This window comes from Maniola jurtina, chromosome 3 (assembly GCF_905333055.1).
Source record: "Maniola jurtina chromosome 3, ilManJurt1.1, whole genome shotgun sequence".
Taxonomy (NCBI): domain Eukaryota; kingdom Metazoa; phylum Arthropoda; class Insecta; order Lepidoptera; family Nymphalidae; genus Maniola; species Maniola jurtina.
The window spans coordinates 16,151,243-16,164,544 of NC_060031.1; the positions used below are offsets into that span (position 1 = coordinate 16,151,243).

Sequence of the window (13,302 nt, forward strand, 5' to 3'; positions counted from 1 at the left end):
AATATTAAAGGAAGACAATCGAATGGTAGGTAGATATAAGCGTACTTATTTTTTTTTATTGTTTATAAAGTAAACAATATATTTTTTTTAAATAAAAACACTTAGCTGATTCAAGTCCTATTTCACTGCACTTATTACAGTAAATATTATAATAAATCTATTAAAGAAATATTTTTAAAGGCTTTATTTTTGTGTTTCTTAAAATTATTTTATTATTCAACATAATATTTTTTAATTATATTGTACAATGACTTGCTTAGAAAGTCATTGATATTGTACAACATTTTGTATGGCACGTGGTTAATATATCACATTTTCACTGTTCCATGTAAGAGCAGAGTGGCGCAGTGGAAGCGTGCTGGGCCCATAACCCAGAGGTCCGTGGATCGAAACCACGCTCTGCTAGAAACACTTTTTTTTACTTTTTATTTTATTTTTGGTTTTACATATTTTTATTTTATTTCATAAAATAAATAAATAAAAAACAACGATATAAATCTAATAAGTAGACTAGTGTTTATTATGAACTTTTGATTGAATCATGAGTTTTCTATCGAGTTTCGAATATTGAACATTACTTACTGCCTTTTATTTGGTACTAACTACTAGCTAATGCCCGTAACTTTGCCCGCGTTTTTTTTTAAATTTATTTAAGTATCACTAGAGGATGCCTGCGACTTCGCCCGTGTGGAATTATGTTTTAAAAGATCCCGTGGGAACTGTTAGATTTTTCGGGATAAAAAGTTGCCTTTGTCAATTACATGGACGCAAGCTACCTCGGTAGGTACTAAACATACAAATTGGTTAAGCGGATGGGACTTTAGGAATCCCGTGGGAACTCTTTGATTTTCTGGGATAAAAAGTAGCCTATGTCCGTCCTGGAATATAAGCTAACTCTTTTTTTTTTATTCACTATAGGCAAGCGCTTGACCACAATCACACCTGATGGAAAGTGATGATGTGGTCTAAGATGGGACGCGCTTACCTAGAAGGTGCCTATTCACTCTTGTTTTAAAGATACCCGGATTGTAATTGGTAGGAAACACAGATCGCGGGAGAGTATTCCAAACCTTAGCCATGCGTATGAGGAATGAGAGGAGGAACTCTGTACCAAATTTCGTCAGAATCGGTTAAAATGTTGGGCAGTGAAAAGGTAGCAGACAGACAGACAGAGAGACACATTTTCGCATTTATACAATTAGTATGAATAATGCACAAGAATTGATTATAATTTATATCTCGCCAAACTGCACAGCAGTTTGTTGGCGATATAAGACAGCCGATACCATTTCTATGAACTGAATTAGAATTCCGTGGTGTTTTACATCGCGATCCGCAATGAATGTAATTGCAGACGGACGCTCAAGAGTCAGAACTCCATTACGCGGCGTCATGCAAGATTTATGTTTAATTGAAACCTAAGAGTTTATTGTGCCACGCTGATTTATGCGCCACGTCCCCGCAGCACAGCGAGACGACCCAAGATCTTAGTCCCTACATACCTACAGTAGATATCTATTTTTAGGGGTCCGTACCTCAAAAGGAAAAATGGAACCCTGTAGGATCACTTTGTTGTCTGTCTGTCTGTCGTGCTTCTCAAGAAAACCTGTAAGGTAGTTCCCGTTGACCTAGAATCATGAGATTTGACAGGCAGGTAGATCTTATAGCACAGGTAAAGGAAAAAATCTGAAAACCATGAATATGTGGTTAAATCTCAAAAAAAATTAAAATGTGTTCATGAACAAATAGGTAATTAGTATTTTCAATTTTCAAAGTTAGATAACTTTACCAAGTGGGGTATCGTTATGAAAGGGCTTTACTTGTACATTTTAATATAGATTTTTATTTATGCATAATAAAATTTGATTTATCGTGCAAAATGTCAGAAAAAATACCTGAGTTCGTACGGAATCCTGGGTGCGCGAGTCTTGCACTTGGCCCGTTTTTTTGATAGGTAACTACAATACAGTAGAAAGTTTTTCATTAAATATATAGACAAGCAATCAATCATTCAATCAGCCTTTTTGCATCCACTGTTGGACATAGGTCTTCCCAAGAGTGTGCCGCCACACACGTGACACGATCCATCACCTTCCTTATCCACCCACTTAAGGTCGTCAGTCCAGCGGGTCGGAGGTCGTCCCACACTGCGCTTGCTGGTACGCGGTCTGCACACCAGAACACGTCTGCCCCAGCAGCCATCAGTTCTGCGGCAGACGTAGCCTGCCCACTGCCACTTCAGCTAGCTTATTCGTTGAGCTGCTGGTTCTGGTTTATAGACAAGTGCTTGACTGCAATCAGACCTGCTGGCTGCCTTGAAAATGTCTATCCACCCTTGATTTGAAGATACGGAAGGTGAGGAAGGAAAGGAAAACTGATGCCGGAAAAGCGTTCCATATCCTAGCGTTGCAAATCAGAAATGCTCTTCCGGCTTCCGCTTTCTTCTCCTACCGCCAATCTACCTTTCCTACTCATCAATCTATCTTTTCTACTCACCAATGACAAGATAAATAATAAGGTCTGTGGCCTGTGCGGTGTGCCTAGCTTTAGGTTTACCTTAAACCTGTTCTGGCCATTTTACAAGTAGGTAGCATCCACCTTCCTGACTTGCATCGCTGTCGGCTATGCTCAGTGCATTGTGTGATTGACTCCATAACTCCATAGGTACAGTGTTTGTTTCTTATTATGTTATATTGGTACCAATCTATTGAAACCCGACGCCGCCGTAGGCCAATGGAACTCAGTTTTATCGATCTATTATATTATAAGGTGAGATATGATAATAATATAATTATACACGTACAGCTACAGATATCACTAATATTGCCTTTGCTTTGTCTTTAACATAAGTTTTATGAAAGGACTGTAGAATTTTCAGAAACCAATGTTCTGTTTCATGATTTAAAAATTGCTTTAGTAAGTAAAGATGCTAGATATAAATTCATCTTCCAGAGCAAGTCTGTGGTACTGGGTCTCGTAATCCAAATACTTACATATCAAAAAGAAAAGTTCTGACTATAGTTAGGCGTACCAAATGCCTACCAAAGTCGCACTTAGAAAGAATAATGCAATCCAGCCACAAGTCCTGCGCAATGCCTCCAGCAATGCGCAGGACTTCAATTGCTTTTATACATGGCATAATATTGTATATCAAATCTTTGAAAAGAGCAACCGCCGAGTTTCTTGCTGGTTCTTCTCGGTAGGAAAGGCATTCCGAACCAGTGGTAGATGCTTTTGACGATTCGAAAGAACTTGTAAAAGTCTAATTGAATAAAAACATTTTGAATTTGAATTTGAATAAAATAAATAAAAGAGATTCTACTTATCATGCGTCGCTACTAAGTCCAACCAAAAGTTGATTGCGGTTAAGATCATATATACCCTTAAGTTCTTATAAAATCCACGCAAAAACGGATAAAGTAAATTCAGCATCCGGCGATTTTCCAATACACCTACCAATCAAGCCGCCAGCGAATACACGACTCACCCGATCCCTATCAGTAACATGTATATTACACCACAATGGCTTGAAAAACGCGCCTATCCGTCATTGGCCTGGTTTTACAGCCATCATTACTCCGCGTCAGGGTGCGCAGGCGCAGCGCAGCGACGCGCGCGTGCACTCATTACCCGGGCCAATCAGCGAGCGGCGCGCGCGCGCCCCGCCGCGTGCTTTACGACGAGCATGCGCGTGCGCATATATCACGCGTCAAGCCTGAAAAGGGCTTTTTACAAACGTATCTCGTATTCGTCATCGTTAACCTGTCGGGGCCGGGAGGCTGGACGGCTGCGTGGCGTCCAATAAATAATAACATGTGAAAACGAGTTATTTATAAACGTAATCGCTAAAGGGTGGCTTCGATATTTTTGATGTTTTTTTTTGAGTCACGTTTGAATTGACACGGAATTGTGGAAATTGATGCGTTCGTTTGTACCTGTCTCGGATTTGGCCAGGGGTTCCCAAAGTCACCGAAAGTTAAAAAGTTTATTAAATTTTTTTATTCAAAATATGTTATAAAAGAAAAAGCTGACTGCCTGACTTACTGACTGATTGACTGACTTACAGATCTATCAACGCACAGCTCAAACTACAGGACGGATCGGGCTGAAAGGCATGCAGATAACTATTAAGTATGACGTAGACATCCGCTAAGAAAGGATTTTTGAAAATTCAACCCCTTTTCAAACACCAATCAAACATTCAGGCCTTGGAAATATGTGTTGTCTTCTACTCAACAACAAAATAGCTGAAGTTCTAAGTACACAGTGGGGCAAAAAAGTTTGAGAACCTCCGTTTCACACTGAGTTTTAATAAGCAATTACCATCTTTAACACATGAGTGATAAACGCGATAATTGTCTGCATCGGTGACGCACAGTGAGATGACTTTATTTGTATTTATTGTTGGCTGGAATGAGATGAAAATGATTGAGTTTAATATTATTCATGGACGAGCAGTTAATGACAAGATATACGATACGAAACCTTGGTCGAATGGATAGTTCCAACTATATAAAAAAAATCTATCACAATCTACTGGACATATTTATTCTTTATTTATTTGCATTCATGTTTTACCTCATAATAGAAAAAAAAACATTTATAATATTACAACATGAAGCCCCAAAGATGAAGTATTTATTAAGTCTCTTAAGATTTTTCAAGGGTCATTAACTTTTAAAACAAATACAATTTTACTATATTAATTGTTTTAGGGCATAGATAAAGGAGAGATAAATTGACATACGACTTAATTATAGATGTAGAATAATAAAGAATAGAAATAGGCGTAATACGTTTGTATGAAGAAGCGCGTAAGAAGTGTAGCGTTAACATAATTGGGCATTTCTATTTGAATAAGTTATAATGATAAGATGACTACACGCAGGGGTCTTAATAGCAACGCACGGGGATAATAAAAGGCATTGGAGCCGGACAATCGTGAGAGTTATTGTCCGGGATGAAGGCTTCCTGCGGGTTTTAATCACATCGTGTGGAGGTGTCTTAATATTTTGTTGCCTTGCGACTCAATTTTGTGTCGCCGCGCTGTACAGTTTTAATCATGATCAACACATTGCCGGCCCACTACAGAGCACGGGTCTCTTCTCAGAATGAGAAGGGTTTAGGCCATAGTCTGCCACGCTGGCCCTATGCGGATTGGCAGAGAACATGGAGAATTCTTAGGCCTGCAGGTTTCCTCACGATGTTTTCCTTCACCGTTAATGCAAGTGATAGGTATTCAATTGCCTAAATGCACATAACTGAAAAGTTAGAGGTGCGTGCCCGGGATCGAACCCCTGACTTTCGATTAGGAGCCGGACTTCTAACCACTAGTTATCATAGCTTCACAATTTTAACAGTAATGCATAATTATTTATTTAATAGAAGTAGGTAGGAACTGAGTAGGTACCTAACAGTTATATGATTGTTAAATCCAGCAACGTAACTAAGACTTAAGACGTATTATATATAGGCTATGAAGGTATCGTTAAAACATCAATAAATTAGCATGAAGGCAGTATGTCTCAGAGCTAATCCGTCTTCAGTATGGATGGACACACGGAGTTGGTCGCCACTGGCCACTCCCGAACAACGGATGTGTCCCGCGGGGTCCCATTAGCTGTCCGTGTCCGCTGGACCTGTCTCATTCAAAACTGATACCAACTTTGCACTACATACAAACTTCTGATGAACTCTCCAGTGCAACGATAGGATATGTGGCCCTAATAGTTATTAAATACCAAATTATTATATGATTAGCGGTGATAAGTTGTAGGCAAAAACGAGTTGCAGACCGCAAACAATTTCATTTGGATTTCGAGCGTCAGAATCATCCGTCCAGTGGTAAGTAGCAGGTACTATAGAGCGTGTTCGTGACATATTAATTACCCTGTAACCCTGTAAAGGTCATTGCGTATCTCTAATGGTTTGAAACAGATAAAAAATATTTTCGAAAATGACTTGAGTATGTGGTACTCACAGAAATCCAAATAAAGGCTGTGGTGGTACTCTATGTAGCGACAGTAATAAGCGGCGATAGCCTAGGGGTTAAGACGCCGGCATCCTATTCGGGTGGTCAGGGGTTCGATACCGGTCGCCGCTAATCCATCTAAATTCCAAGTCAAAATCAATTCTAAACTGATACGAACTTTGCACTACATACGAACTTCTGACAAGTAGGTAACCCTGGGGTCAGCGGTATTTACCTACTGTGGCTATATACCAAACTAATAAAGTGTATCTGTCTGTCTGCTAGTGCACCATCGATGTATATATGACACATCCCATCCGTTCAACCCATTTTGACGAAATTTTATTGCGAGCTCATTTGACATTGGTTGATTCTACATTGCTGTTTCACTGAATGTCATGAAAATTTTTTTCGTAGAAAACCTTCAATGGTTTATAAATAAATGTCAAATAAGCACAGTGGCTATCATTCAGTGTTAGACATTGTGTTAGCAAATCAGTAGGCAGGTAGACTGCGAAAATTACACATCAGTGCCCGAACCAACGAGAGCCCCAGAAATAGCCACGAAGTTGTCAAGAATTCCGCAATCGATATTCTTCTCACAAATATCTTACTTATTAATTGCTTTTCAATGAATTAGCCTATAGCCTGTGGCGGGCCGTAGAACGCTCGGGAAGGCATAGACTATTTACTGGCAACATTGATCAGCCTAGTTGGGAGGGAATCAATTATAATTCCCATTAGATTTGGGCGTGGCGAGGGATTTATGGCCAGATCGCGGGGAAAAATTCACAACTGCACCTTGCCTTGCGCTCCTTGATGCAGCTCCACTATCGGAATTCGCTGAATGATTCGAATTCGGGGCTTCGTTCGACATTCGCAACCATTCGGCCATATTATTCATGATACAGCGAATGTTACGTGTTTGACGAATTATTAAATCATCATCATGATCAAGTGATAAACGTCCACAGCTGGACATAGAGAGGTCTCTTGTAGAGATTGTAGAGATTATTCAGGGCATAATATTGTATATCAAATCTTTGAAAAGAGCAACCGCCGAATTTTTTGCGGGTTCTTCTCGGTAGGAAAGACACTCCGCACCAGTGGTAGATGCACTTGACGATTCAAAAAATACTTGTAAAAGCTTAATTGAATAAAAATATTTTGAATTTGAATTGAGATTTCCACAGGCCTTTTCCTTCTAATTGCTTAAAATGCACATAACTGAAAACAATTCGCGATACAGGAATCATTTCCCGAATCCCGATAGCCGATAGCAGAGCCGAGCCATCCGAGTCGAGGCTGAGTTGCCCGTAATTGGCGAATCGTATTAATTTAACATTAATGCAGTTTGTACTACTTTGTACCTACTGGCTGCGCATGACTTGTACTTATTATTTAATACTAATTGTGTATTAAAAAATATAGGCACCTCCTCTTGAATGCATGTTCAATTCAAACTGAAACAAAATGTGTGTAGCTGTACCTACAATTATAATTATTTCTATTCACAACTCTATAATTCAGTCTTCTTTTATTTATTTTTATTCAAGTAATATCTGTATTCAATTTAACAACAAATTGTAGGTATTGTTTTCTAATCGAAATCACAAAAATATTACAAGAAAATGGCTGAAAAATCTTTCGTCAATCAAGCGCTATGCGCCGAATTCTGTAAGACATTGAGTTTGTAATTTTCTTAAAACCTATGCAAAATTCTAACGAATAGGTAACTAGATTATATACGTTTAAATATACAAAAGGATAAACTGACTGACTGACTGCGACACAATATAAATTATAAACTAAAAAATATCAGAAGTCCTCCATTCGAGCGAAACCAGGATATTAGGGACGAATCAGGTAAATAAGCAGTAAAAAGCGGGAACAGTCGCGGGTTAAAACGTTCGCTTCCTACTTGGGGGGTCGGGGGTTTGACCCCAGACTAACCTGTAACTTTTCAGAGTTATGTGCGTTATAGCTCAGAATACAGTTATGTTATATAGACTAATAGTGAGCAATTACATACTCGTACTTACCAATTACTTTGACGGTTAAGTAAAAGGAGAAAAATCGTAAGGAAACCTGCGTGCCTGAAAGTTTGTGTGAAGCCTGCCAACGCGGACTATGGCCTTAAAAGCCTACAACCTTCTCATTCTAAGAGGAAACCTATGCTCAGCTGGTAATGGGCCGAGCGATGGGTTGAGAATTTACATGAAACTTGCCTACCTATAGGTATACAAAAGACGTATTTATTCACATTCGCGGGTATCGATTACCTATCTATAAGTACCTGTGTACATTTCTATGATAGGGATTAGGTATTTCGTAAATTTTTGTATCCAGAATCATTTAATTTGCGGTGTTCAAAGTTTAAAATAAATAAAAAGCAGTGTGGTGTGCGAAGGTGACGGCGGGGCGCGATCGATGCCGGCGTCGTTATTAGGGCGACAGCCTTTGACGACGCGGTGGGCTCTCGACTCGTTACTGCACAGATGGACTGTTGCACAGATAGTATGTGAAAAATCACATGAAAAGCCTTTTCTTAAGTACATTTGCTATCTTGCTCAAAGAAGCAATCTTTCTTAAATGCTTGATTGTTACATTCAATCTCGCTTCGTTGTTTCAATTGTGCCGAAACCCGAGCTAAAGAGCTGCGTGTTAGAATTCAATTCAATTCAATTCAAAATGTTTTTATACGTTAACGAGTTATGTTAACGAGTTTCTTGCTGGTTCTTCTCGGTAGGAACGGCATTCCGAACCAGTGGTAGATTTTTTTGACGATTCAAAAGCACTTGTACAAGTTTAATTGTACATTTTGAATTGAATTGAGAAAGGGAAAATCATCTCATTCAATTAATTGTGAAGTCTCAATAGCTCAACAGTTAAAGAGCACTGAAATCCGAAAAAAAAAAATAACAAACAATCGTTTGCTACGTTTCGCGTAAAGCGAATTGTCGCAGTTACAACCATAATAATTAATGTTCCGTGAAAACTGACTTGTTAAAATATTAGCGGTATTCGTGTTGTCCTATACCTAGTATTGTAATGTAACGATTATAAGGGCGAAAATTAAAAAAACACTTCTGCACTTGCGCTTATAATATTCAGATGCTTTACAGATGGTACGCTTGCTGCGCTCGAAAAGTAGGCAATAGCCTGCTTTTTAGTTTTTAAAGCTTCGTTACTTAATTTTTAACCTACAAATTATATAGTATTTAAAATCTTACTTAGAGGTAACAATTATAATGTAATATATGAGATTATTCCCTCTCTTTAATGGACTACTTGTAATCTCTTTTAAACACAACGAAAACGCGGCACAAACAAAAAACCTTTGCAAGAAATCTGTGACTCCACACTATTCAGGAAAAGTAAAAAAACACTGTACAGTATTTTGCAATTTAAATGTAACTTCAATCGAATAAAATTTAGTAGTATAAGTGGTTATTTCCATTTCCATTGGAAGTATTGAATTGTACCGAACCGCGAGCCCGCCGTCCAGTAAAGGCGTCCACCGCTCGCGGACACGTGACTGACGGACGTCGCGCACACACGCACACATCGTGTGTACACACACACACACACATTGACGACTTGTGGATACATTGCGACACTCTTGAAACAACATCTCTTTATCGAGCTTGGCTAAACATGGACCTTTACTTAGGGTAAAGGATATAAAAGCATATCAAAAAACTTTTTTTTTAGCCCGCTTTAAACGCAGTCCGTTCGACCAGTCCAAAACATGACTTCACTCAACTACTTTATATAAAAATCTCATCAATAAAATATGACAGAAAAATCATTAAACTAAGGAAATTCGAAAGACAGGTGGGCAAATAATTAAAAATTTCCCCGAAGTCGCGGTGTAATGACAGTAATGACACGCCACTGACGGCGGCGGTCATTTGTCAGCTGTCACTTGTCACATTTGTCACGTTTGTCAGCTGTTTGTCAGGCACAGGGCACAATGGTGTCAGCCCGCGCCCGCACGATTGACGCGTGTCACTCTTTACCGTGCTTTTGTGGTTTACACCATTTCGAAGCAATCGCTGTTATTTTGGTACCGAAACAGTCAAAACACTTGGAGGTTCTGGGACACTTTTTAACGCTGGGAAATGCGTTTACGCGTCCCTCCCGGAATCGGGGAAAGTAAATACGTGGATAGAAAATTTTATTACACACAAAATATGAAATAACCAACTAAAAACAATTGTTTGCAAAGGCGGCCATATTGCTCAGAGCACCCTACCAGCAAAGCTGTGCCGCGAAGCGATTTGGCGATCCGGTACGATGCCGTAAAGAAACCAAAGTTTGATAAAAACTGCCACACCCCTTGCAGATTAGCCCACTTCTATCTTAGACTGCATCATCACTTACCACCACCCGTTTCGTCCACCGTACCCTCTGCTAGTCTGAGGGACACGCGGAGAAACCTCCTCCCTGCCAGGTCATTAGCCATAACCAACAATATCCCCGAAGAGAAATTATTAACCATGTTACCGGGGTGGACTGGCCCGAATACTGCTCTTCCCCTCGGACGTATCCAAAAGAGACTAGCAGCACCCAGGCACACTGGGAGGTTACCTGGCTGGCACCCCAGAGGCTCTAGGGTCACGTAACCATATTGTTTAATTCTTCGAGTTAATATTAACTGTGCGTAAATACACACGTGGATTCGTTTTTTATAAATTGGATTTTTTTTATGGATGGGCCGTGTAAAGCCAGCAAATAGACAAATAGATAGACTTTCGCATTTATAAAATTGTGTGGAAATATGGATGACTAGCTGATGCCCGCAGCTTCGCCCGCGTGGATTTACGTTTTTAGAAATCCCGTGGGAACTCTTTGATTTTCCGGGATAAAAGTAGCCTATGTGCTAATCCAGGATATTATCTATCTACATTCCAAATTTCAGCCAAATCCATCCAGTGGTTTTTGCGTGAAGGAGTAACAAACATATACACACACACACACATACACACAAACTTTCGCCTTTATAATATTAGTGTGATAAAAGTTATACATTAATAGTAAGCACATTGAAAACTATTAGTTAACCACTAACCAATTTGATGACAGTCGATTTACGATGCAAAACTAAAGTCTTACAAGTAATGACTAAATAACGGACTGCAAATAACAATAACAAAGTCAGGCAAATATCATAATTCATCCCTGAAATGATTGCATTGCATAACAGCGTTCCCACATCAAATAGGTACGTTCAAATAAAACCATCAACATCTGAGGAACAAAATTTCGTAAACATTCAGATTTTAGACGTCGCTCGCTGAATATTTAGCTTCGGAATGTGAATTGTGAACGTAGGTCGGTACTACGCATGAATCAATTTCCGATCCAATTCGCAAATCACTGTAGTGAAAGTGTACAGAGCACCTAGCGCGAGTTTTGTAGTTTTCGAATACGAAATTCAATCCAGTTCCTCCATACTTCTACAGAAGCCAGCGCCCTTAGAGAACTTTAGAGCAAAATGAGACTTAAGGCATTCGGCCCTAAGGTATTGAAGGTTGTGAAGTGCGTTTCCGGGATCGAGCAGATTACGGGAACGCATATCTTTAATTTTTTGGTGTACATGGTTGCCAATTAAATATCATTAGCTTTATCAATGAATAAAAACATCGCGAGGAGACCTGCTTGCGTATCTATAGCAATGTGTGAAGTCTACCTATCCATACGCCGGCGTGGTGGACTGTGGCTTAAACTTTCCCACCCTGTACGGAGACCCGTTGTCATTTAGTTGATGATGAATGCACAAAACGGTAAAGCGACGTTAGTTAAGCGACGTTAGATAAAAATAAGAGTTCTAGCTTATAATATTATGACGCAGGAATCAGGATGCTATAGCGTGGTTGAGGGTAAATCAAGATCCATTATCATTATTCATTATTATTACGTCCATTACTCTCCTAATATTGAACTATCGAATACCATCGAAGTTTTCGACAGTTGAAATTGAACCTCATACTAGGCGGTATACCAGTAGTAGCGCAGTGTAGCGATGTAGTCGGACAGGTGAAGGGAGCATTATTAATGACCCTTTGATTCGCGCCTCGGAGGTGTCCTTCAGAATATGCCCTTCATATCGATGAAGGGATTTTTAATAGAAGGCAGTGACTAGCTATCGGTCTTCTTATAAAAATTCCTTTCACCGATAACATTAATACACTGAAGGTCTTTCAAGCAGAACCGCGTGGTCCTTGGGACTAAAACCAAAACAACACACGTTTAAAAAATACATTGAAAGGATGCTTCTGAAAAAAGCATATTACACAATCAAAGATTATGTACTATAAATGATAAATCAGTTTGATTAGGGAAAACTGAAACTTTCTCATACAGCCCGTCATCTGTTTTATTATCCCCAATAAACAACATACAAGTCGGTTTAAATTTTTTTTTAAATTTCAACATGCCAGAAGTAATCCTCGATTTTCACCATAAACATTCAGGACTTTACTCCTAGCCTGATCTACGCGAGCAAACAGCGCTCCAAAAATAGTTACGAAGACAGAAACAAGTTGCTGCAACCATGTTGCTCAACAATTGTTCACCCTGAATACGCAGCTTATAATTCAAACCACCACAGCATTAAAATATAAGTAGTTTCCGTCGTATTGCAGCAATCCTCCATATTTATTCCCTGGCCTAGTTGACAACGCGAATCGCAATCACATTCCTATACAACTTAGTTCTCTTTAAACTAATGCTAATGGAGTGATAGATAGCCTTATGCAAATGCTGGGTTATGGCGAAACAAAGTTTCACAGTAATGAGACGGTGAGTTGCATACATTATCGATCATCACGAAAACGCTAGGTATTCCAATCCAGCTAAGCGGAGTACATTCGTAGTACGCTCCAAACAAACGCAGTTTGGCTCTTATTTGAATCTCAACCAATCAAACTCAATACCAGAGTGTCTGTGGTTTTCCAGATTTCTGTTAAAATATTTTTAAACCTAGATACTTTTATAGAAATCTGGCAAACCAAAGACACAGATTCTTCTTCTCGCGTCACTCCCTAAATTTTGAGGATCGTGGCTCCTTTGAGATTTCACCTCCTTCAGGATGTTGCGCCGTTTTTCCCTATTAGAGGCCGTACGGAAGACATTGCAGAAGAGTGTGTCGACCGCTTCTCTGATCTGGTCGGACCAACGTCTTTGGCTGCATCCGCGGGGTCTCTTAACTCCGATCTTCTCAGACACGTAGATATTAGTTTCTAAAATGTGTCTACAAAATTCGATTGACTTTGGTTGCTAAATACTCAAATGAGAAAGAAACTACAATTGTATGTAGCAAGTGA

General features: G+C 39.3%; 1 protein-coding gene and 1 non-coding gene across 2 annotated transcripts in view; both read left to right on the top strand.

Moving 5' to 3' along the window:
* The window catches only part of LOC123880769 (zinc finger protein Xfin), a 46,211-nt gene that overhangs the window by 21,502 nt on the left and 11,407 nt on the right, over positions 1-13,302 (top strand). The gene's annotated exons all lie outside the window — the stretch shown is intronic.
* Trnam-cau lies at positions 334-405 on the top strand. Its single transcript has one exon. It is a non-coding gene; the product is annotated as a tRNA-Met (tRNA).